The 26,141-nt window shown below is 44.6% G+C and overlaps 1 long non-coding RNA gene across 1 annotated transcript in view; it reads right to left on the bottom strand.

Annotated features, from left to right (window-relative positions):
- Positions 1-900: 900 nt before the first annotated feature.
- The window catches only part of LOC137571010 (uncharacterized), a 221,325-nt gene continuing 196,084 nt past the window's right edge, over positions 901-26,141 (bottom strand). Inside the window, exons 3-4 of the long non-coding RNA XR_011031277.1 lie at positions 24,864-24,956; positions 901-948 (exon numbers count right to left, since the gene is read on the bottom strand). This is a non-coding gene — a long non-coding RNA (uncharacterized lncRNA). The remainder of the gene's footprint in view (positions 949-24,863; positions 24,957-26,141) is intronic.

The raw sequence follows: 26,141 nt of genomic DNA on the forward strand, positions 1-26,141 counted from the left end.
TTAGTACAAGAAATTAGACAGGCTAAACTCTCTAAATACATACAGGGTTCATTTCTTTATGCTTTCCTTCTATCCTGTGCAAGAGTTCAGGTCCACTTTAAAGGACCTCTGTCCTGAAAATCTTAAAATGTAAAATATATGTAAACATATACAATTAAGAAGTATGTTTCTTTTAGAGTAACATGAGCCATAAATTACTTTTCTCCTATGTTGCTGTCACTTACAGTAGGTAGTAGAAATCTGACAGAACCGACAGGTTTTGGACTAGCCCATCTCCTCATGGGGGGTTCACAGGGATTTCTTTATTTTTAAAATGCACTTAGTGAATGGCAGTTGCTCCGTCCAACCGCCAAAAAAGTGTTCGGTGAACAGGGAGGCTGGCCAGCACCTTTGTATAAATCCTTTTCAGGGAATGTCTTTATAAAGAATAAAGGCCATGCTGAGAATCCCCTATGAAGAGATGGACTAGCCCAAAAATTGTCTGTAATGTCAGATTTCTACTACTTACTGTAAGTGACAGCAACATAGGAGAGAAGTAATTTATAGCTCATTTTACTCTGAAAGAAATGTACTTCTTATTTGTATGTGTTTTAAACTTTAAGATTTTTGCAACAGTTCCTCTTTAAGGGCACCACATTTGATGCAGGAGACCAGGGCTTGACTCTTGGCAAGTCTTCATAATGCTCCAGGGTGGCCTTCTGAGTGCGCCCCTAGTGGCTGCAGCTCTCAAGTACTTTGAGTCCAACTGGAGAAAAGTTCTATAGAAATGTTAGTATTTCATTTTTTCACAACCAACGGTCCACTGGGTACATGGAAAATATAGCTGTTCTTTAGCGCTGATGTATGGTGGGAGTTGTGCATTGTAATATATGTGAGTATACAATCTCAAACAGTACTTACACTTAACACTGCTCGACAAAGTCTTTGGTGCAGAAGTGTCAACAGCCGCTGAGTGAAAAGAAGATAAAATTAAAATTACTTTAGATAAAGTATACAAAAATTCTACAATAGGGGACAGAGTGGGTTAGAAGGGGAGTGAAAGAGAGAGAGATAGGGCTTGATTCACTAACCGGCGCTAAGCGTTAGGTGGTTCTTGCCCATAGGACCCCACACAGTGCGCACAGCGCGGCAGCCTATGATTAGTGCGCAATGCGATGATAACGTCGCACCCACTGCCCTTGTACAGAAAACGGTGCATCGGGTGGCCGCCGCTTTGGTGCCATCCGATGCGCCGTCTTCGTCGCACCAGGTGCGACAATTAAAGGGCAGCGGGTGCGATGTTATTGTCGCATCATGCACTAATCATAGGCTGCTGCTCTGCGCGCACTGTGTGGGGTCCGGTGTGCGATGTAGCTTTGCGGGCTATTAGTGCCCGCAAAGCTACTTATGGGGCACAAAGTGTCTTTTCACACTAAATCTTAGCGCCGCTTTGTGAATCAAGCCCATAGAGGCCCATATGCAATTAACTTTTTCTCCTGAGTTTTTTCCGAGGAGATCATTTTTCATCTTGTATTTAGGATAACTTTTCAGCACTTTGGAATTGAAAAAGTACCAAAAAGTAGGTGAAAAAGTACTATCAAAATTATTTTGAGTGTTTTCTTGCTTGATGAGGATTTAAAGTGAACCAGAGACGAAGCATCCTCATGTATTTACCATATATATCAGTGGGAACATTAGAGAAAACACCCACCCTGCTCTCTGCTTCATCCTTCACTGTTTAGCCTGCTTCTCATCAGCCCTGATAAAATCCCTGAGTGAGCATTCAGTCTGGCTTTGCTCAGGAATCATTATAGCTGAGTCATTATAGCAGAGCCACAAGAGGGCAGGCTTGGGTTTGAGAAGACATCAGAGAAGACAGGCTCAGCTATAATGATTCCTGAGCAAAGCCAGACTGAATGCTCAGTCGGGGATTTTATCAGGGCTGATAACAAGCAGGCTGAGCAGTGAAGAATGAAACGGAGAGCAGGGTAGGTGTTTTCTCTAATGTTCCCACTAATATATATGGTAAGATACATGAGGGTGCTTCGTCTCTGGTTCACTTTAATGCTCCCCCCCCTCCAACCAGTGTTCATACCCATTGCTTTGCCTCTCTTTGGTGACCCTCATAGCTTACGGGCCCATCTTGCAATGGTCATAAAACGTGTGACCATCGTGAGCTTCACACCCATAACAAGTGCAGCCACAAAAACACACCCCTTTATTGGAGGAAAGGGGTTAGTTATTGGGGCCCCCACAACTCTGGGCTGCTCCTATGTAGTAACACCCCTGGAATGGGGTAGAAGAGAGACCCAGGGGCCAGGGAGGCCCACTCCTTTTCCCTCCATGACCTTCTTACCCCCTTTAACTGGCATAGCTTTACATGCTCCAGTGCCAGTCCTCTCTATCCACTTCTCTGTACACAGGGGCGTATCTGGGTAGTATAGTGCCTATGGCAAACAATGAAACTGCGCCCCCCCCCCTTCAGTCAGAGCCCCCCTTCCCCTCTAAGAACAGCATATTTTCTCGTGTACATGTGTTATGGTTGCTTGTGTGTTTTTGCTCAGGATATTGCTTAGGTTACTTTTTTGGAAATATCTCGTTCTTCACTCTCTGTCCTCTGTTCTAACACTAAGCACAGTGCACCCTACATGCATAATTTAAGTAGCCATATTTCCCAGATAACAGCATTAATCTGATGTCTGAATGACAGGGAGGCATGGAGGCAGGCAGGCTGGTGCAGCACAGTGGCAGGCATGGCGCCCATGGTGCTGTGGCGCCCGTGGCACATGCCATGCCTGCACCCCTCTAGATACGCCTCTGTCTGTACAGCATAGCTCTTCTCAACTCCCAATGTAGGTCACGTGACAATCATCAGGAGCCTATAGAGCAGAGGTATACTGTGCAAGAGTGGCTGTGGTGAACAAGAGAGAGGACTGACCTGGTGCTGGAGCAACAAGTGAAACAAAGAGAGAATGAAGAAGTAAGAAACTAGGATGAGGGGCAAGGATAGAGTGAAGGACCTCTGATAGAAATGGGGGTCTAATCAGCATTGCTCAATAAGTTACACATTTACATCACATAGCAAAAAACTGTATTTACAATGACGGTGAATTTGACAGCATATGTTTTTTCTACAAACAGCTGCTACGCGTTCCACGTTATAGGCTCAACCGTTGTGTAAAACAGCCTGAGTCTGCCCTGTAATAATAGGAATAATGTACACAGTTTACTCTGGGCTATGGTAGACTGTGTACGCTATGGGAAGTCTGGCTTGCACTGTTACACCATCTGGGAATCGGTGAATATAGCGAGTTCAGCACCGCGCCATTTATCTCGGTATATTATATTCCCGTCTATCTAATCTCTTTATGGCGCAGCCTCCCCTGCTGCAGGGAGAAGCGGGGTGGATGCTGCAAACGCCACACAGTCAACACGACGCTTCCCGCTCGACCTTATGGAGGAGAATTTAATAAACTCGTGTGGGAATCGTCAATCGTACAACCGCCAGCCGCTGCAGAAGCCTTCCCTTCAGAATAACTCGTGTGACTTATTGACCTTCACTTAAAGTGCAACTAAAGTTTTCCAGCAAGCTACAGAAGCACCTAAACTTCGCTCCCCTGTGTATAAAAATATTTATAGACACCTTTTTTAGTATTTTAAGAGCAGAAGAAAAATGTTCTGATTGTCTTTGTAAGTCTGCTTAGAGATAGGGTCAGTTCTAGACTTTCTGCTGCGTGAAGCAAACTTTGGAGGATGCCCTGTGCTCCCTGATCCCCCCCTCGAAATGCTGATGTATGATGTATATATACCTCCTAACATCATATACAGTATACCTAATATCATCTATACCCCCCAACACCAGCGAGAGATCCCCAGTCAGAGGGGAAGCTTTAGTATTGTATTTCATTTTAATATTCCAAAAAAGTGCAGAAAATTGTACGCAAAAAAACTTCAATCACATAGTAAAGTGCATATAACTGGTAGAAAAAAGGCAACAACATCGATTTGTTTCGGGTCCACGACCCTTCTTCAGGCCTTTACACATACAGTGAGTATCTATAAAGTATAAAAATACAGTACAATTAAAAATACAGTACAATTAAAAATTGTAAAAAGACTGCAAAACCATTAAGTTGTGATGAACCGTGACAGAGAACACCAAGGAAAGGTGAAGTTTGCATAGAATAGCACCCCACACAAACCAACGTGTAATGAGAAATGGTAAACACCACTCTAACATTAAGGTTGCCTTTGAACGCAATGGAGCCCACCCCACTTTAGTATCCCCAGTAGCTCAACATTTTTGGGAAACCAAAACATTCTGCTGGCCAGCTTAGATTTTTGGTTTTGGAGGTTGTGGATAGATCTAGAAGATGAGGGGACCGTCAGGCTTATCGTGGACCCAAAACAAATCTATGTTGTTGCCTTTTTACTACCAGTTATATGCACTTTACTATGTGATTGAAGTTTTTTGCATACAATTTTCTGCACTTTTTTGGAATATTAAAAAGAAAAAGTATTTTTTTGCAATTTCTTGGTTTCCTGTGTTTTTTTACTATATCCCTGATTATTAACTAGTTCAGGTGGAGGTGTTTGTGGTGCAACCACAGGGATTGTTCATCCATTGTTTACTCTCCCAATACAATACTACTGGTCTATACCACTAGGGAATTTTTTTGTGATTTTTTGTGATTCTGATTCAATTGATTGTGATTCAATTATTGTGTTTTTTTTATATTTAAATGACCTCAAAGGAAATAAATACGCTTGTGGAGGAATCCCATATTGCTATTCATACTTTTTCTTACTTGGAGGATGACGTGCAATGTATATTAAGTAATGTCAAGGGTCATTGTCAGTTTTTGTCTGAAGGGAATAGCAGTTTTTGTGATTTTGAAGAACTGGAGAAGCCTGAAAAACAAATCATTGATTTGGATTTGCATGGAGAGACTTTGGCTGAATATTATAGAGTATCACGAATTTCAAGAGGTGGTCGTTCACAGATACATCCTTTTTTGTTTGAAAACGATACTGAAGTTTTGAAGGCATCCTTAACAAATCTTCATTAGATATTATCTTGTATATTGAATGGATTTCTATGAAGTTGCCTGATCTGGAGAGTGAATCTTCAGAGATTCAACTTAAATTGCGGGAATCTCCTCCCAAGAGGAGTTTACTACGAACATTACTGAATTGGAGGTTAGACTTGACCGTTATCGAAAAGATTTAGAAATTATTAAAAAATAAAAATTTGTTAGAGATTCAAAAGATTATACTACTGGCTTTGTCTATAAATGGCAGCAAAAAGAAAAACAACCCATGGTGGTTTGGAACATCCAAGACAAAGATACCGCAAACGTACACCAAAATACAGATTGGAGCATCCTGTCTCCCCTACTTCCTCAGTTGGCTCTTCTGCTTCTGGCTCCTCTTTTTTAGGGTCTATAAAAACCGCACGAGGGGCCCAGGTGCCAGATCCACAATCAAAGGTCCTCAGGTCATCAAGAGCAGTTACTACAAGCGGGACTGCAGTTAGAGACTAGTTCTCCTGTGGTAAATATATCTGATTATACGTTGTCAAATTATGAGTTATCGGTCTTATCAAGGGGGTTGTCATTTAGTTCCACTTCCACCCAGACTTTTTTAAACTGGATTCTGAATTTGCCAATTTTTTAAACAACGTACGTTGGAAGGGCTATTGGTCCAAATCTAAACAGTTTGTTACTGTCTCTAGGGATAGAAATCATGCATTGTTTTCATGCACAAACCTTAATTTGGAAACAGCCTCGTCCCATAAACCTCCAGCTGATAATGTCCACATTGAATCTTTCATTAAGTTGGTTAAACATGATCTTGAATCTTTAGAGTGTTCGTTCAAAAGAAGCATGTTACCATTTGTGTGTCACAACATCACAAAGGAAGAAAAACAAGCTCTGACTAACCTTAAGGAGAATACATTGATTATTATTAAGAGTGCAGATAAGGGTGGAGCAATTGTTGTTATGAACAAGACTGATGTTAATGAAATTAAACGACAACTGGGTGATGCTAATTTGTATTGTAAACTTGACTGTGATCCTACCTTTGGTTACTTACGTGATCTCAAACTTGTCCTTGAGGAGGCCATGTCCAATGATGTAATTGATCAGAAACTATTTGAGTATTTGTATAATGACCAACCAGTGATCCCAGTTATATATTGTTTACCTAAATTACATAAAAATCCCCTACATCCACCAGGGAGGCCTATTGCGGCAGGTACAGACTCTGTCTTTATCAGAGTGGCAATTTTCTTGGATCGCGTTTTACGTAAATATATGATTAATCAATCCTCATACCTTCGTGATACTTCTGATTTTATTAATACCATTAAGGATATTGTACTTCCACATGAGGATTGTTTACTCATAACTTTAGACATTGAGTCTTTGTACACATGCATTCCTCATCAAGATGGTCTGCGAGCCATAAAGAATGTATTATTAGAAGACCGGGAGGTTAATAATCTACAAATTACTTTCGTTTTGGCATTATTGGATATGGTTCTCACAAGGAATTTTTTCTTGTTTCAGGATGATTTCTATCTGCAACTACGGGGTTCGGCCATGGGGAGCAATGTGGCTCCAGTCTATGCCAATGTGTTCGTGGAGAATTTTGAGAAAAATTGGTTTACACCCACGAACTGTTTCGCCATTATGTCTTAATTCGGCAATGTTATATTGACGATATTTTTATCATTTGGACAGGGACACGTGAGTTATTTGATTGTTTTTTCTCTCAATTACAACAGGCTTCCTCCTCCCTCAAATTTACAGCCAATATAAGTGACAATGCTATTCCATTTTTGGATGTCCCGTGTGGGACGTCTCCTGAGATGTGACTTATACAGTAAACTTACGGATCGCAACACGTTGCTGGATTTCCATAGTTTCCACCCTAAGAGACTTTGTTAAACTCTTCCTAAGTCCCAGCTCAAGAGAGTCAAACAAATCGTTAGTGATCCAAACACTTCATATTGTCGGTTAGAAATGATGTCTAGAAAATTTATCGATAGAGGATATCCCTCCAGTTTGGTGTGTCGCTTCAGGAATGAGGTAGCAGGGATGAGCAGGAGCTCTCTTTTATCCCCGAGAGTTAGCCGTAGTTCTACAGAGCGTGATGACAGGATGGTTCTCGCTACTACTTTTAACACACTGTCTAATCAAATTGCCTCCTTAGTAAAAAAAAACATTGGTATGTTCTGTCGGCCCTGAGTAAAGAAATTCCAGCCTTTAGGCAACCACCGATGATGGCATATAAAAGAGCCAGATCAATTCGTGACAAGGTGGTAAAGGCAGATGTTGGGCCCTCATTGAATAGATCAGAGTCGGTTGGCTCCATTGCGAGTAGGCACCTCTCCGTGTCTTCATTGTATTAACTGTCAATATGTGATCAAAGGTAAAGAATTTAATCACCCTATGAGAGGTACACCTATTAAGTTACGACACTGTGACGTGTGATTCGAGCTTTGTAGTTTATGGTCTTAAATGCCCATGTGGCAAATTTTATGTGGGAGAAACCACTCGTCCGGTTAAAGTACGTATTGGTAAACATCGCTCTAACACTAAGGTTGCCTTTAAATGCAATGGAGCCCACCCCACTTTAGTGTCCCCAGTAGCTCAACATTTTTGGGAAGCCAAACATTCCGCTTAGATTTTTGGTTTTGGAGGTTGTGGAAAGATCTAGAAGAGGAGGGGACCGTCAGGCTTATCTTTTGAAGAGAGAGGCGTTTTGGATAAAGTATTTGAACGCATTGGCCCCCCATGGCATGAACCTCGAGTATTTCCCATGATCTTGCATCATTCATTGTTATATTTATTGTTATTAACTGGTTTAATTAATGTCTCCTCTTTTTTTTCTCCAGCTTCTTTCTAGCCTTTAATATCTAATTGATGTGGATAGTTCTTCACCCACACACTCCTTTGGGTACAGGTAATTGTGCATGGGCTGTATGCATGGCTCTTCACTTTCTTTCTTTTTGGCATTAAAGTTATTGGCAGGACGCGTGGGGTCACGTTTTTTATTGTTGGATGCGTCCATCCTTCTGCGGTGGATGTGGAGATTTGGACGTTTATGTGGTTTATTTACATTTATTCGTTTTTGCCGGCTGTTTTTCCATGTTGGATACGAAGGAAGTGACGTGTGTGCCTATGCATTCCTGTTATAGGAAGTTTACTGGTAGGTTGTTTGCAGCTGTTTTTCCACGTTACATGTGGAGGAAGTGACGTGTGCACTCCAGGGTGGTTCCGATACAGGAAGTGAACTGCTAGCCGGCGTTTTATAATACACATCAGTTCCTTTACTTGGTTTGTGTATCTGCTATTGATTTATTGCATAGTCTAAATTGTGAACAGGTGTGGACTTTTATGAGCATGCTCAGTATCCCTCTGTGTAAGGTATTTAACCCATTCAGGTTCCGTGGTTTTCACGTGAGAAATGTTCACCTACCATTCATTAGCCTATAACTTTATCACTACTTATCACAATGAACTGATCTATATCTTGTTTTTTCCGCCACAAATTAGGCTTTCTTTGGGGGGTACATTTTGCTAAGAGCCACTTTACTGTAAACGCATTTTAACAGTAAGAATAAGAAAAAAATGGAAAAATTCATTATTTCTCAGTTTTCAGCCATTATAGTTTTAAAATAATACTGTAACGATTGTGGAACTTTCCCCGTGATCAGCGCACAACGCGTGTGCTGACACGGCGGAAATCCTCCACAAGCGTATAATTTGCAGGAACCCAGCAAAAGGTGCTACGCACCCATAGAGGGAAAATTCCTGTCGGCAGATGGCGCTGGGGAGTGCAGAGGAACCAATCCTCTGTACCTCCACAAATGCCAGACAGGAATTGTACAAAACGCAGAACGCAATCGCAAGAGAGGCGATTGCGAATGAGAATGAGCAAAGGGACAGGTTGTATGTGTGTGTGCCAATCCAGTCGCCGCCCCGCAACCGCACACACACAACAGCAGATATGAAATAGGAACGCGATCGCGAGAGGTGCGATCGCCAGACAAGACACAAGGCAGATCAGAACAGAATACGAGGTTAGCAAAGGCACAGCAAATAATACAATGAGGAGATACGGAAAATAACAAATGCTAGCTAACCGCGAACACCGCACTCATTCGCAACAGTGCACGCGGTTATGCGCGGTCTCCACGTGATAAGCACAATAGAGACAAGCACGCCTAACTAACCATTAACAGACAAACATGAAACAGAGGACGCGAGCGCTTGCTTAACTGTTACCTCACCGAGCCTCCAGCAAGCGTAGCAGACAGACACACGAAAACAGGGACAAGCGAGAGATAGGATCCACAGCACTAGCGAAAAGTGGCTAGCGCGATCCAAGTACAGAGTAGCAGAACAGAAGGATCCCCAGCGCCAGCGAAAAGTGGCCAGCGCGATCCCAGAAGACAGAACAGAAGGATCCCCAGCGCTAGCGAAAAGTAGCTAGCGCGATCCCAGGAGACAGAACAGAAGGATCCCCGGCGCTAGCAAAAAGTAGCTAGTGCGACCCCAGGAGACAGAACAGAAGAGATAGCTGGTAGCAACCGCTGCACCAGCTATACTCCAAGAACAGAGATCAGAACCATTTCCTGTCAACCACCATAGGGACAGGACAATGGCAAACAGGCAAGACAAGACAGAACAGGCAATACAGATAATACAATCCTAACAGCACTAGGGAAATTTGCCTAGCGCAGATTTAGGAATTACCCTAAGCTGATGTTCAAACAGAGAGCAAGGCTGACACCCCACCAGGAGTGTTACATAGGACGAAATCCTTATGAACAGCGAAGCATTGTGGGAAAGACATAGTACTTATAGTACATGCCTCCAATGAATGTGGCCAGGCAATTTGCATGACAACGTATGCAAATTCCTCTGCAAGCACAAGCTGCAAAACTGACAGAAGCTGTTCTTTCCAGAGTCCTGCAGCATGCAAACCTACACAATGGTCAAAAGGCTGGCTGCCTGCACAGGCAGCTGAGCAAATCATCACAAATACATGCCTTCATAATTAAAACTCACGTATTGTATTTCCCCATATGTCCCGGTTATTACACCATTAAAATTATGTCCCTATCACAATGTATGGCGACAATATTTTATTTGGAAATTAAGGTGCATTTTTTCCATTTTGAATCTATCACTATTAACAAGTTTAAAGAGGAACTGTAACGACAAAACGGCCCCTGGGGGGTACTCACCTCGGGTGGGGGAAGCCTCCGGATCCTAATGAGGCTTCCCACGCCGTCCTCCATCCGTCGGGGGTCTCGCTGCAGCCCTCCGTGCAGCGGTGACGTAATATTTACCTTCCTGGCTCCTGCGCAGGCGCTCTGACGGCTGTCGGCGCCGAAGTAGGCGGAAATACCCGATCGCCGTCGGGTCTGCTCTACTGCGCAGGCGCAAGTTTCCGGCGCCTGCGCAGTAGAGCGGACCCGACGGAGATCGGGTATTTCTGTCTATTTCCGTGCCGAAAGTCGCCACAGCGCCCCCGCTGGAGCCAGCAAAGGTAAATATTGAACTGACAGTCGGCACAGTCGCCGGCTGTTCGGAGGGCTGCAGCGAGACCCCCGTGGGACAGAGGACGGCGTGGGAAGCCTCATTAGGATCCGGAGGCTTCCCCCACCCGAGGTGAGTACCCCCCAGGGGATCTTTTTAATGTTACAGAGTCTCTTTAAAATAAAAAAAATATAGAAATATTTCATCTTTACATTGATATTTAAAAAGTTTAGACCCTTAGGTAAATATTTACATGTTTTTTTTTTATTATTGTAATGTTTTTTTTTTTATAGTAAACATTTTATTTGGGTAGTTTTGGGAGGGTGGGAGGTAAACAATAGATTTATAATGTAAATGTGTGTTCATTTTAATTTATTTTTAATTTCAGTTGTAGTATTACTTTTTGGCCACAAGATGGCGGCCATGAGTTTGTTTAAATGACGTCACTCTAAGCGTAACACACGCTTAGAGTGACGCATCGGGGAGGGAATGGCCAGAAAAGGCGCAGCTTCCGAGAGAAGCTGTCGCTTTTTCAGCGGGGGAGAGGAATCAGTGATCGGGCACCATAGCCTGATACATTGATTCCCTGGCTACCGAATCCGCGGCCGGGAGTGCGCGTGCACGCGCGCGATCGGCCGCGGGAGCGCGCATGGTTCCTGGACGTAGTTTCTACGTCCAGGAACCAAAATAGGTTAAAGAGAAACTCTGACCAAGAATTGAACTTTATCCCAATCTGTAGCCGATACCCCCTTTTACATGAAAAATCTATTCCTTTTCACAAACAGACCATCAGGGGGCGCTGTATGACTGATATTGTGGTAAAACCCCTCCCACAAAGAAATTCTGAGTACGTACTCTTGGCAGTTTCCTGTCTGTAAACCCTGTTGCATTGTGGGAAATAGCTGTTTACAGCTGTTTCCAACTGTCAAAACAGCAAGCAGCAGCTACATCACTTGCCAGCAGTAAAAATGTCACCATGTAGTAAATGTCAGACTATAAATCAGGGATTTAAAATACTTTACAATGGGCAAACACTGACTAAATCATTTATACATAATTATTGTAAAAATGAAGCACTTTTTTTATTACATTATTTTCACTGGAGTTCCTCTTTAAACCCAGCTCATTTGCCGATTAGTTACCACCCGGTTCGGATGTCCTGCTCCCATGCGGCTTCACTCTTGATATTCTATGTGGTAATATATAGATATTTTTTATTTGATTATACTTTTTACTTGATTATGCTTGTGATCCCTAGCTTAGTATTGAACTACTGGTACCCTTTAGGCTTTAACCTCCTTAGCGGTAACCCGGTGTGTGACACGGGGTAAGCCGCCGGAGGGTGCTGCTCAGGCCCTGCTGGGCCGATTTAAATAATTTTTTTTTGCTGGACGCAGCTAGCACTTTGCTAGCTGCGCCAGCACCCCGATCGCCGTCGCCGCGCGCCCGATCGCCGCTATCCGGTGCGGCGCGCGGCCCCCCCCCCCCAGACTCCTGCGCTGCCTGGCCAATCAGTGCCAGGCAGCGCCAAGGGGTGGATCGGGTCTCCCAATGACGTCCCGACGTTGCTGACGTTGGTGACGTCATCCTGCCCCGTCGCCATGGCGACGGGGGAAGCCCTCCAGGAAATCCCGTTCTTTGAACGGGATTTCCTGATCGCCTATCGCCGGAGGCGATCGGCGGGGCTGGGGGGATGCCGCTGAGCAGCGGCTATCATGTAGCGAGCCCTGGGCTCGCTACATGATTTAAAAAAATAAATAAAATAAAAAAAAAACTGCTGCGCTGCCCCCTGGCGGTATTTTTCATACCGCCAAGGGGGTTAATTGTAATGATTTTGGTTTCTGACTTTAATTCTGAATTTTTGGTGTTTGTTATTAGCTGATCATATAAGCTATCCCTCATTATTGATTGCTTACCTGCTTCCTGTATTGACTTGTGTAGGTGGTCTATCCTCCTGGCTTAGAGGTTGTCCAGATGAGATGCTACTGTGTACTTAAAGGGAACCAGAGAGGAATGGAGCCTGGAAATAGAAAGAGCTTTTATACATACCTGGGGCTTCTTCCAGCCCCATAAGCCTGGATCGCTCCCACGCCGCCATCCTCCGCTTCCTGGAACCGCCGGTACTGGGACCGTCACTTCCGGCGGACGTGGCCAATTGTCCGCATCACAGGGGCTCCCTCCATACCCGTACGCATGCAGCTGCGCAGTAGGCATCATGCGTTCTTGTATAGAGAGAGCTCCGTGTGATGCGGAGAATCGGCCGCGTCCGCCGGCCGACTGGCCGACTCGCGGCAATGACGGGACCCGGTACCGGCGGATCCAGGCAGCAGAGGACGGTGGCGTGGGAGCGATCCAGGCGTATGGGGCTGGAGGAAGCCCCAGGTATGTATAATAACTTTTTTTGAACCTCTCTGGTTCCCCTTAAACTGTGCAGGTATAGATTTTTTGGTTGTTTTTCTAATTTCTCTTTCCTTTTCACAGTATATCTCATCCTTCTTAATATTTCTATGGGGTGCTATTCTATGCAAACTACACCTTGCCTTGGTGTTCTCTGTCACGGTTCACAACTTAATGGTTTTGCTGTATGTGTAAAGACCTGAAGAAGGGTCTAGGACTTTTTCTAAAAGTTATATGCACTTTAGTATGTGATTGAAATTTTAAGGTTTTTTGCATACAATTTTCTGCACTTTTTTGAAATATTAAAAAGAAAAAGTATGTTTTGCAATTTTTTGGTTTCCTGTGTCTTTACTATATCCCTGATTATTAAAGAGGAACTTCAGCCTAAACAAACATACTGTCATTACGTTACATTAATTATGTTAATTAAAATAGATAGGTAATATAATCTTACCCAAAGAACAGGCAAACGTTTGATTTCATGAGGGCAGCCATCATTTTGGTTGAAAGGAGGTGACAGGGAGCATGGGACACAGTTCCAACTGTCCTGTGTGCTGATCACCCCTCCCAGTTGCTAGGCAATGTGAACAACATAGGAAATCCCATCATGCTTTGCACAGCATCAGGGAAAAAAGCCTGGGCAGCTTTCTTTGATGGGTGGAGCTTAGCTAAAAATGCAGCTAAAAATGATGCTTTGGTAAGAAAAATAAAGCTCTGTGACTGTGAAACTGTTAAAGACACACCAAGCCTTTTCAGTTCTGCTGAGTAGATTTTTAGTCTGGAGGTTCACTTTAACTAGTTCAGAGGGGAAGCTTTGGCAGGTGACAAATCAGGCGGGGGTGCTGGTACCAGACCAGCCAATGACAGCCACCCGCTGCTCCTTTTGCTAACTGGTGCCGATGGTCTCGCGGGCGGGACCACGGCACCATCATTGGGCCAATCACTGCACCTGATTAGTAGCAAAGACCTATCAGATGTCACTGGTCAAATGAGGGGATTCAGGGATGCATAGATGAGGAGGGTAGCGTGTGTGCCAGAAAGGCGGGCGGGAGAGCAGAGAGGAGGCAGTTGCCAGGCAGCTCAAAATGTTCGTCCAAATGTCCCCCCCCCCCCCCCCTAGATTTTGCCGCCTGAATCACAAGATTCAGGTGGCTTCATGGTAGGTCAGTTCCTGCTGAGAGCAGTTATGTCATGGAAGAACTAGGACTGCTTGGAGCACAGAGAGTAATGATGGAAGTGTGTGTGTGTGTGTGTGTGGGGGGGGGGGGGGGGAGAATTAGGGTTAGGCATCAGGTAGGAAGTTTGTATGGGGGGGGGGGGGAGTTAGGGTTAGGCGTCAGGGGGATACCACTTGCCTGGCAGCCCTGCTGATCTATTTGGCTGCAGAAGTGGCTGAATCACACCAGAAACAAGCATGCAGCTAATCTTGTCATATCTGTAAAAATGTCAGAAACACCTGATCTGCTGGATGCTTGTTCAGAGGCTATAGCTGAAAGTATTAGGCCACATACAGACATCAGACTATAGTCTTTGGAAAATGAAAGATCACAGACCAATCTTACCACCCTTCCTGTAGTATGAGAGCCATACTCTACACAGTCTATTCTATGGAGCTGAACTCCACATCAGAAAAAAAATCATTGCAAGATGCTGCACACACAGATGCTGTACAGACACAAAAGATCAGTATCTGCAAAAGATCTGTTCCTGCCAAAAATCCATTCCTGCATATTGCAATGATAGTCTATGAGATCTGCAGATCATCATACACACATGATTTAACTGACATTCATCTGCAGATCTGCAGATCTGAAAATCCATCCTGGTGGATCTGATCTGCAGATGAATGTCAGTTAAATCATGTGTGTATGATGATCTGCAGATCTCATAGACTATCATTGCAATTTGCAGGAATGGATTTTTGGCAGGAACAGATCTTTTGCAGATACTGATCTGGTGTGTCTGTACAGCATCTGTGTGTGAAGCATCTTGCAATGATTTTTTTCTGATGTGGAGTTCAGCTCCATAGAAAAGACTGTGTAGAGTATGGCTCTCATACTACAGGAAGGGTGGTAAGATTGGTCTGTGATCTTTCATTTTCCAAAGACTATAGTCTGATGTCTGTATGTGGCCTTAGAGGCAATGGATCAGCAGGATGGCCAGGTAATTGGTATTGCATAAATGGAAATAATTATGGCAGCCTCCAAACACCTCTCTTTACAGTTCTCCTTTAAGGGCTCAGACACACTATAAGCGCTTTTCTGAGCACTTTTTAGCCATCAGAGCTGTCTGAGAGCTTATTAAAAAATACTCTTATTGACTTACATTAAAGTCGTGGTAAAAACTTGATTGAGGTAAAATCGTGCATTTTGATGTGAGTCAATGGGAGTGCTTTTTAAAAAGCTCTCAGAAAGCTCTGATGGCTAAAAAGCGCTCAGAAAAGCGCTTATATAGCGTGTCTGAGTCCTAAAAATGCATTTCTGCCTCCCAAAAGACCACTTAATAGAATGTTTTGAAAACAAAAAAAAGACATTCATTCATCAAATTCAATCAGGAAAAATGGTAAGTATAGAGGTAGCAAAATGTCTTCTTTTTTTCCTTTAGTGGCTCTTTAAAGAGAACCTGAAGTGGGGTTCTGACAATGCTGCTATACACATAGAGAGGCTGGGTCTGCCTATACTGCCCAGCCTCTGTTGCTATCCAGATCCCCCCTAAGTTCCCCCTGCGCTCTGCTATCCCCCATAAACCACAGCCGCGCTGTGCGGGCTGTGTTTACCTCTGTACTGTCAGTCTCGGCTGCTCCCCCGCTTCCTCCATAGCTCCGGTCCCCGCCCGCATCCCTTCCCTCCAATCAGCGGGGAGGGAAGGGATGCGGGCGGGGACTGGAGCTATGCAGGAGGCGGGGGAGCGGCGAGACTGACAGTACAAGGTAAACAAAGCCCGCTTCAACACACTGTGTCGACAGCGCGGCTGTGATTTATGGGTGTTAGCAGAGTGCATGGGGGGATTAGGGGGGATCTGGATAGCAACAGAGGCTGGGCAGTATAGGCAGACCCAGCCTCAGTGTGCAGCTAGCATTGTCAGAACCCCACCTCGGGTTCTCTTTAAGCAGGATGATATCAGACTAATCTCTAATGACTGCTTAATAGCCACCGATCTGCATGAACATTAAAGAATTTTGTTGGCGTCGTGACTAAGTGGAGCTAATGCAGCCATGACAGTGTATGGAGAGGACAGGATATTGCAGCATTTACACATTTATATAAAAAACAAATGGCAACAGCGATTAGCATGGAGAAGTCATCTGCATAATTGAGGGGAGAACGCTTGCTTACCGCAGGGCCCGGGCCGTGCCGCACGCCGGCCACTTCTCATTAGCAGAATCAGGATGCAGATGAGGCGTCACGCCGGCAGCGCGAGGGGTCAGAACAAACATACAGACATAAACACCGGGGTGACACTAAACAGATCATGAAAACGAGGGATATGAGGAGATTTATGAGGCAATAAACATCCATTATCATCGCCGACCTCGTCTGACAGAATAATGTGCACCGGAAAATGCAAAATCAGCAGTCAAAAGTGCACAGAAATATGAGGAAAGTGTTCAGGAAACGGTCCAGATTTCTGCTGAACGTAAGGAGTTTTTCTAGGATAAGGTAAAGCTGGAGCCGCGATTCTGACCCCTGATCAGCTAACAGATGAAATCCTGTCTCACATGTTGTGGCTACAAACTGGTCGCTAAGCAACAACATCAGTTAAAGTACCACTCCAGCGAAAAAAGTAAGCAGTTAAAGAGGATTTTTAAAGTGAACTTCCAGACTAAAAATCTACTCAGCAGCACTGAAAAGACTTGGTGTTTCTTTAACAGTTTCACAGCATCAAAACTTTGTTTTTCATACCCAAGCCTCATTTTTAGCTGCACAGAAGCTAAGCTCCGCCCCATCAAAGAAATATGCCCAGGCATTTTCCCCTGATGCTGTGCAAAGCATTATGGGATTTCTGACTTTGTTGTTCTCATTGCCTAGCACGCAGCTGGGAGGAGTGATCAGGACACAGGACAGTTGAAACTGTGTCTCATGCTCCCTGTCACCTCCTTTCAACCAAAAAGATGGCTGCCCCCATGAAATCACAAACATTTGCCTGTTCTTTTAAAACAGGGTGGGTAAGAGATTATATTACCTATCTATTTTAATTAATATAACTAATGTAACTTAATGACAGTATGTTTGTCTAGGCTGAAGTTCCTCTTTAACCAAGGATTGAACTTCATTCCAATCAGTCGCTGATGCCCCCTTTCCCACGAGGAAGCTTTTCCTTTTCTCCAATAGATCATGAGGGGGTCTGTATTGCTGATATTGTGGTGAAACCCCTCCCACAGTGTGATGTCATGACCAAGGGACTGACAGCTACCTGTCTGTGAATCTCGTTGCATTGTGGGAAATATTGGCTTTTTCCATCTGCCTCTGTGCATAGAACTCTCAGTAACTAACACTCCGTACACATCACTTGGCAGAACTAAAGATGTTGCCACCCACCGGTGATACATTTCAGAATATAAATCAGGGAGAGGAAAGAGTTTACAATGGGCAGACACTGACTAATTTATCTATAAATGAATATTGTAAACAATAAGCAATTTTATTCATTATGTAATTTTCACTACAGTTCCTCTATAAAACCTGACAGAACCAACAGGTTTTGGACTAGTCCATCTCCTCATGGGGGATTCTCAGGGATTTCTTTGTTTTCAAAATCATTTCCTGAACAGCAGTTGCTCAGTCTAACTGACAAAATAGTGTGCAAGTGATTAGGGAGGCCGGCTGGTATCCTACTATTCTGGTAGATAAACTGACTTTCAGGAAATGCTTTTGAAAACAAAGAAAACCCTGAGAATCCCCCATGAGGAGATGGGCTTGTCCAAAACCACACCATACAATTAAAAGACCCAATTTTTCACCAATTCGATAATTACGATCGATTGTCGCGAAAAATCAAGAGCTTTTCTGTGTTTTCAATCGATAAATCCGATCGGATTGACCAATTTTTTTTATTTTTGGAGATTGGACATGTTGGACATTTCAGACCAACTTTATCAAGAATTGTATGGTGTGTGATGGATTGTCAATTACTTTATGTACAGTTTTAATCCATTTTTTCCTGAGCTTTCAATTATTTCATTCATGATTGGGGAACAAATGCACCGAGGCGTGTGGTACATTGGTCAGATTTGAATTGTTACAATCAGTCAGAGGAATTGATTGCTATTCTTGAATTGAACAGATATTTAAAAAATTGTATGGTGTGTGGCCACCTTTAGAATCCCCCATGAGAAGATGGACTAGTCCAAAACCTGTTGGTTCTGTCAGATTTTAACTGCTTACTTTTTTCCCTTTAGTGGTCCTTTAATTGTTTGGATGTTACTGTTATTTGTATTAAAGTGTAACTGTCGGGCATAAAATCAAAAATCAATTCTTTATTTTTATCTGGTAAACAAGTAATAAGGATGCTAATCAGGCAATCCAAAAGTTAAAATCTCTATTACTTTTCTTGTTTGTAAATGATTATTCCCCAGTTTACCTGACTTATTTGGTACACACAAAATTTGGTACACAAAAAGGAAGTTGCAGGGCATGGTGGGGTGGCATTTTTTGCTTCTGTACATTAGTTAAGTCTGAGGGGAAATAAAGAAGCAAAAAAAGACAACCCAACATGCCCTGCAACTTCCTTTGTGCGGCAACGTACCAAATAAGAGTCAGGTAAACTGGGGAATGAACAAGAAAACAAGAAAAGTAATAGAGATTTTAACTTTTAGATTGCCTGGTTAGCATCTGTATTACTTGTTTACCAGATAAAACTAAAGAATTGATTTTTGAATTTTATGCCCGACAGTTACACTTTAAGAAAAGACCACGAGGATGGATGCAGGTTTGCCTATACGAATGCATTGAGGAACTAATAGGCAAAACTGCTTCAGATTGGTTCTTGCCAATCACAGGCTACTCTTTTTTGCATGCCTGTTAAGTGTCTTGCGCTTGGTCTTGGACCCGCCCCTTATAGGTTTGTAAAGGGAATCAGAGTGTAAGGATGTGATTTTATGGACCCTCCCCCTTAGGTTGGTTACTAGGAGCTGGAGGCGCCCCAAAAATATAAAATAATAAAAAAATGTTAAAAAGATGTTCGGTGTTGGCTTACCTTCAATGATGACAACTGTTTGATAATTTAGGACAATTGATTGAAAGGACAAAGAACAACGTGTTTCGTGATCTGAAGTCACTTCCTCCAGGAAATACGTCTTGCCAACAGTGATCAAAGCTCGGAGTGCCTTTTACCATCACTAAGGGCTTGTTCACACCTAGGGCGTGCCGCGTTTTGCGTTTTTTGAGCGCTGGCGATTTTTACGCCCTAAAATCGCTTGTGCAATGAATCCTTATGGGATAGTTCATATTAGCGCGTTTCGTCTGCTTTCTGCTCAGCAAAGCTCTGCCTGTACCATTTTTAGGGTGATTTTGCTACAACGGAAAGTATAGGAAAAGCGCAAAACGCCCACAAAATCGCTTTGTGTGGCGATTGTGTTCGCGCTTTTAACAATAAATACATTGTATTTATTATTTTCCGGGTCAAATAGTTCACTTCCTGACTTGCATCAGGAAGTGAAAAAACAAATTGTCAGTGCTTGCCCATTGTAAAATCTTTTCTCTCCCTGATTTACATTCTGAGATTTATCACTGGCGGTGACATCTTTAGTCCTGCCAGGTGATCTGTACGGAATGTTCGTTACTGGGAGTTCTATGCACAGAGGGATATGCGACATGATACCCAAGGCGACATGTGACATGATGAGATGAACAGGTGTATGGTACAGTACAAAACATATTAATAACCAGGCTGCTTTTTTTGTTTTATTTTGCTGCCTTAAAGAGTTAATTTTCAGACATGGAAGTGACAGCTCCTGTCTTGTCACCTTGTCAGGAATACAGTAAATATCACTGATAAGCAAATTACACCCAGGCGTGTGAGAGGCAAACTGAAGCAGGGCGTCCCTTGTCAGGACACCCTCCACCCACCCATGGCCATTACCCCACTGCTCCCCCAGGGCCCTTACGTGTGAAGCAGCAACAGTAATTTTTCACCGGTCCCGGCGGACACTCTAGCCACACTGTCCTTCTCTATGACCCAGCGTGTGTTTACACATAGATAAGAAAGAAGACAGTGTAGCTAGAGTGCGAGCAGCATATGGCAGGGTCGGCGGCACGAGGCCCCTACAGAAGTCGGGGGCCCTGGGGCAATTGCCCCCTTTGCCTCTATGGCAGTGCCAGGCCCGATTACAGCCATAAAAGTCTTCCTGGCAGAATACAACTTCTGAGGGCAGGAGAGAGATAGAAAAAAGGTCAATAGTTCATGTATTTTAATTCTGAGAACCTTAATAGGCTGCCATTGAGCAGAGACTATGAAACATTCAATCTACTTTGTACATTTTTAAATATAAAATATATCTAAAAAAAGGTCATTTTTAGGAGTAGGAGGATTAATACAATTGTTGATCTCAAGTTTTATTTTCACCTTGGGTTCCCCTTAAAAGGTAATACATATGGCAGCCTCCATATAGCTCTCACTTCAGGTGTGCTGTAATACTTTTAAGGCAGCCATACACTGGTCGATTTGCCATCAGATTTGACCAACAGATAGATCCCTCTCTGATCGAATCTGACCAGAGAGGGATCGCATGGCTGCCTTTACTGCAAACAGATTGTGAATCGATTTCAGCCTGAAACCGTTTACAATCTGTGGTGGTGGTGGTGCTGCCGCTCCCCCCCATCCCGCATACATTACCTGCTCCGCCGGCGCAACTCCCCAGGTCTCCGCTGTCTTCTTCTCCGCTCTGGTCTGGTCTCTGGGTCCGGCTGGCTTCGCTTCTTCCTGTCTGGGGGAAGAACAGTAGAGCGCCCTCTACTGTTTAAACTTCCTGCCGGGACAGGAAGTTCAGTGAAGCCAGCCGGAGACCAGACCAGAACAGAGCGGAGAAGACAGCGTAGACCTGGGGAGTCGCGCCGGCGGAGCAGGTAATGTATTGCTGCTGTATTGCGTCGGTCGTCGGGCACTCGAACGCCACTAGCGACGCGTTCCCTACCCGCGGGCGATCGACGGTAATTTCCCGCACGGAGCGACCGACGGGATCGAACGATATCGGGCCGAAATAGATCGAAATTTAGCGTGTAGTATGAACGATGTGACAGCAGATTCGATCCCAGTGATCGAATCTGCTGTCGATCGGCGGGGAATCAGCCTAGTGTATGGCCAGCTTTAGTTTAACAAAGAAGGGAGTTTGTATTTCCGCCCCCCACGCTGAGTCCCACCACTGGGCTGTTACTGTCAGATAAAGCGCAGCTTTGTGTTCACAGGGCACCGGGGGCAGAACGGCGAGCTGCGAATATCAAAGCCTAGCGAGTGCGCAGCTCGACGGTGCACGCCGGAACAGGACGTGTCTACATTTATTATCAGAGAGATGAGTGGGAACGAGCGATTTCATATTCACATACATCCTGTTTCATGTATATTTCATCCTCGCTCCCCGTGCGACTTCTCCTCATTGATTTCCTACCTGTTCCAACAAATAAAAGTACTTTTGTTACACCGTTAACCATGGCAACAGAATTTCTAAACTCTGCTGAAGTATGTTTCCCTTTATAAAAGCCGCATTTACCGAGCGAGTACCCCCTGAAGGTCGCCTCGCCTCAAGTATTCCTGAATGTTTCAGACCATCTCCACCGGGGCCGCAAGGTCTTTTTTTCCCCCTTGGCTGTCAACCTCTTGAACTCCCTCCACCCCCCCCCCCCCCCACCAATGTCCCCCCCCCTTCCTCCCCTGGATGTAGGACCAGTTGCTGTTCCGTGAATACACTGTCTGCTAAGCTGGAACTGATCTGTCTTGTTTCCGTATACTGGGCTTGATTCACTAAACCGCGATAACGCATATCACGGCCGTTTTCATGCGCATTTTCGCGTTTGCGCGCGATTGCGAATTTGCGCACAATTGCAAATTTTTTACGCGAGAGCGTGGCCAATTTCATGCAAAAATTTGCAATTGCGCGCGAAAACTACCGATTGCGCGTGCAAATTCACGATTGCGCGAAAATGCACACAGAAACGCCCATGATATGAGTTATCAAGCTTACTGTGTGGTAAAGTATATTGTATATATTACATGCCTTATCTTCTACCTGAGATCTATACAGTATGTGCCAAAATCCAATTCCAGACCGGACCCAGTCATGCCTGCAAAATAAAGTATTCTGATTCATTTTAGTAAGGCCCAGTTCACATTAGCGTTCGCTATCAGGATTTTCCGGATCGGATCCGGAACGCATACTGTACAAACGGAACGTACGTTCCGCATAGCAATGTAATGTCTATGCGGACGTTCACACATGTCCGTTCCGTACAGTACGGAGCCGGATCGGATCCGGACTCCGGACTCTTTTCCAACATGCGCTATTTTTTGGGTCCGGATCTCCGGCCCACGCACCCGGACCGGAGCCGGACCTGAGCCTGACAGCACCATCCGGAACACAGAAACCAATGGGGAACGGAAGGCACAGAACACACTGCCTACAAAAACCTGACGTTCTACCCCACTTCCTATGCGTATCCAAGCGGCCATTTTGGATGGGGACACATGGGCCAAGCATGTCTGGAGTGGAGCAGCAGTGACAGACGTGCTGGAGCTGTTTGGCAGAATGTCGGAGGTGGAGGTGAGGCCTACAGCGGAGGAACCTGATTCTACACGTGCACCAGGTGCACCTTCTGCTGACCCCAACATTTTTTTATTTAATTTCGCTATTTTTTGCCCACGGATCCTGATGGCAGCCTGATGCATGCCTGATGCAAACGGACCGGAACTGTACGGTTCCAATCAGGATCAGGATCCGATCAGGATCCGGTCCGTTTGCAAGGCAAAACGCAAGTGTGAATGGGGCCTAATACTATATATCCAGCCATAGAAAAAGGACAAAATTACTTTCCATGTTGCCTGGCTGAAATCCAGCTGGCTATTATTTATACTAGAATGGTTTTGTTGTTGTTGTACAGTTTAATCTTGATCCTCAATTTGTTGCAGATGGAGGGGTATGCTCTCTCTTTCTGCTTGACCCCACATTCTGCCCTTTAGCCTTCAGAAAAGTGCAGGGGCAGATGTATGTAAAGCTTAAAGGATACCCGAAGTGACATGTGACATGATGAGATAGACACGTGTATGTACAGTGCCTGGCACACACATAACTAGGCTGTGTTCCTTTTTTTTCTTTCTCTGCCTGAAAGAATTGAATATCAGGTATGTAAGTGGCTGACTCGGTCCTGACTCAGAAAGGAAGTGACTACGGTGTGACCCTCACTGATAAGAAATTCCAACTATAAAACTTTCCTAGCAGAAAATGTCTTCTGAGAGCAGGAAGGAGATACAAAGAGGAATTTCTTATCAATGAGGGTCACACTGTATTCACTTCCTGTCTGAGTCAGGACTGAGTCAGCCACTTACATACCTGATATTTAACTCTTTCAGGCAGAGAAAGAAAAAAAGGAACACAGCCTAGTTATTAGTGTGCTTGGCACTGTACACACACATGTCTATCTCATCATGTCACATGTCACTTCGGGTATCCTTTAACCTCCCTGGCGTTCTGGACGAGCTAGGCTCGTCCAGAGATGCCGGAGGTCGCCGCTCAGGCCCCGCTGGGCCGATTCCTGATCGCCGCCGATCCGCCGCTACCCGCCGCAATACAGCCTCCCCCCCCAGACCCCGTGCGCTGCCTTGCCAATCAGTGCCAGGTAGCGCTGAGGGGTGGATCGGGACTCCCTGTGACGTAATGACGTCCATGACGTCACGACGTTCGTCGCCATGGCGACGGGGGAAGCCCTCCTGGAAATCCCGTTCAGGACGGGATTTCCGGACGGGTGATTGCGCTGGTGGGGATCGAAGGGGTGGGAGGGACGCCGCAGGGAGGGGGGAATCATGTAGCTAGCGCTAGGCTAGCTTCAAGATGAATTTTAAAAAAAAGGGGAAAAAAACGTTCCCGCGGCCGCAGGGCCGCGGGAATCAGAACGCCAGGCAGGTTAAAGGCCTGTACTCACCGGAAGATGGATCGGGGAACTCACAGTGGCTTGACAAACCAGCGTTCCCCAATCCATCATCTTACCCGCAGGAACATGCAATGTCACCTGACAGCACACGACAGGCATGAATAAGGGTTCAAACTGTCACGGCACTTTGCACGGGAGTCGTCAGCGATCTTACAGAGGAACTTTAACCAAGGATTGCACTTCATCCCAATCAGTAGCTGATACCCCCTTCCCTATGAGAAATAATCTTTACCTTTTCTCTAACAGATTATCAGAGGGGCTCTGTATGGCTGATATTGTGGTGAAACCCCTCCCACAATGTGATGTCACGACCATGGGCCTGACAGTTTTCTGTCTGTGAACCTCGTTGCATTGTGGGAGATAATGAAACTTGGGTCAAATGTAGCCCTGTTTTCTGAAGCACTTAAACAGCCAAGAAACAGTGAGAGACAGCTTGAGATAAGGTTTTACTTCAGGGAAGTTCAAGGGGTCATTATTTCTGCTCTGTTTTATAGCTTAAAAGACAGAGTGTGATTTTAAACTGCAAATGTGACAGAATGATGCAATGTTATAAAAAAAAAGCGATAGAACTGAAAATAAAAATAAGAGACTCTTTTCTTAGCTACTAATGTTCTATTCATTATTTGTGCTACACATACAATTCATTATATCATAAGTTTTTTTTTTACGTTTCAGGTTTGCTTTACCCACATTTGTTGTTGTTTTGTAATCTGTTGCAGTATCTGGTATAAAATAGTCATACTGGTTTTAGAAAACAGAGTGCAGCTGTAGTAAAAAGTTACCGGACCCAATTTACCTTTTGCAGACATGAGATTTCTGTAGTGGGCGGCCATGTGATCTTGGAGGAGGAACTGAGTGGACAAAGAGCATGAGGATCCCGGAAACAAGGCTGGAAAAAGAAATGGGAGAAAATGGTTAAGATCATCTGACAAGGCACAAAACACGTGAACCAGAGACGAAGCACCCTCATGTATTTTACCATATATATCAGTGGGAACATTAGAGAAGACACCTACCCTGCTCTCTGTTTTATCCTTCACTGCTCAGCCGGCTTGTTATCAGCGCTGATAAAATCCCCGACTGAGCATTCAGTTTGGCTTTGCTCAGGAATCATTATAGCTGAGTCATTATAGCAGAGCCACAATGGGGCAGGCTTGAGCTTGAAAAGACATCAGAGAAGACAGACTCAGCTATAATGATTCCTAAACAAAGCCAGACTGAATGCTCAGTCGGGGATTGTATCAGGGCTGATAACAAGCAGGCTAAGCAGTGAAGGATGAAATAGAGAGCAGGTAGGTGTTTTCTCTAATGTTCCCACTGATATATATGGTAAATACATGAAGGTGCTTTGTCTCTAGTTCACTTTAAAGGGCACCTGAGGCTAGATGCACACATAACATAACGTGAAAGGCTGCGTTTTATGTCATGTTGTATGTTAATGTTGTGTGCGTTGTTTCAGCGTTTTTACTGAGTTTTGGTGCGTTTGCGATGCGTTTTTCATGAATTTTGTGTGCGTTTTAATGCACTTGCGGGTTTGCATATACAAAACGCATATGCGTTTTTACACATGTAAGAGGGGGCTGCACTTTGAATGGGAGGGGCTACAGTACATGGATGATACACATGGAAGAGGGGGCTGCACATGGAATGGGAGAGGTCTGCAGTACAGGGATGATACACATGGAAGAGGGGGCTGCACTTGGAATAGGAGGGGCTACAGTACATGGATGATACACATGGAAGAGGGGGCTGCACATGGAATGGGCGGGGCAACAGTACATGGATGATACACATGGAAGAGGGGGCTGCACATGAAATGGGAGGGGCTACAGTACATGGATGATACACATGGAAGAGGGGCTGCACAAGGAATGGGAGGGGGCTGCTGTACATGAATGATACACATGGAAGAGGGGGCTGCACATGGAATGGGAGGGGGCTGCTGTACATGGATGATACACATGGAATAGGAGGGCTGCACTTGGAATGGGAGGGGCTACAGTACATGGATAATACACAATGAAGAGGCTGCACTTGGAATGGGAGGGACAACAGTACATGGATGATACACATG

The sequence above is a fragment of the Hyperolius riggenbachi genome, chromosome 4 (genome assembly GCF_040937935.1).
Source record: "Hyperolius riggenbachi isolate aHypRig1 chromosome 4, aHypRig1.pri, whole genome shotgun sequence".
Taxonomy (NCBI): Eukaryota; Metazoa; Chordata; class Amphibia; order Anura; family Hyperoliidae; genus Hyperolius; species Hyperolius riggenbachi.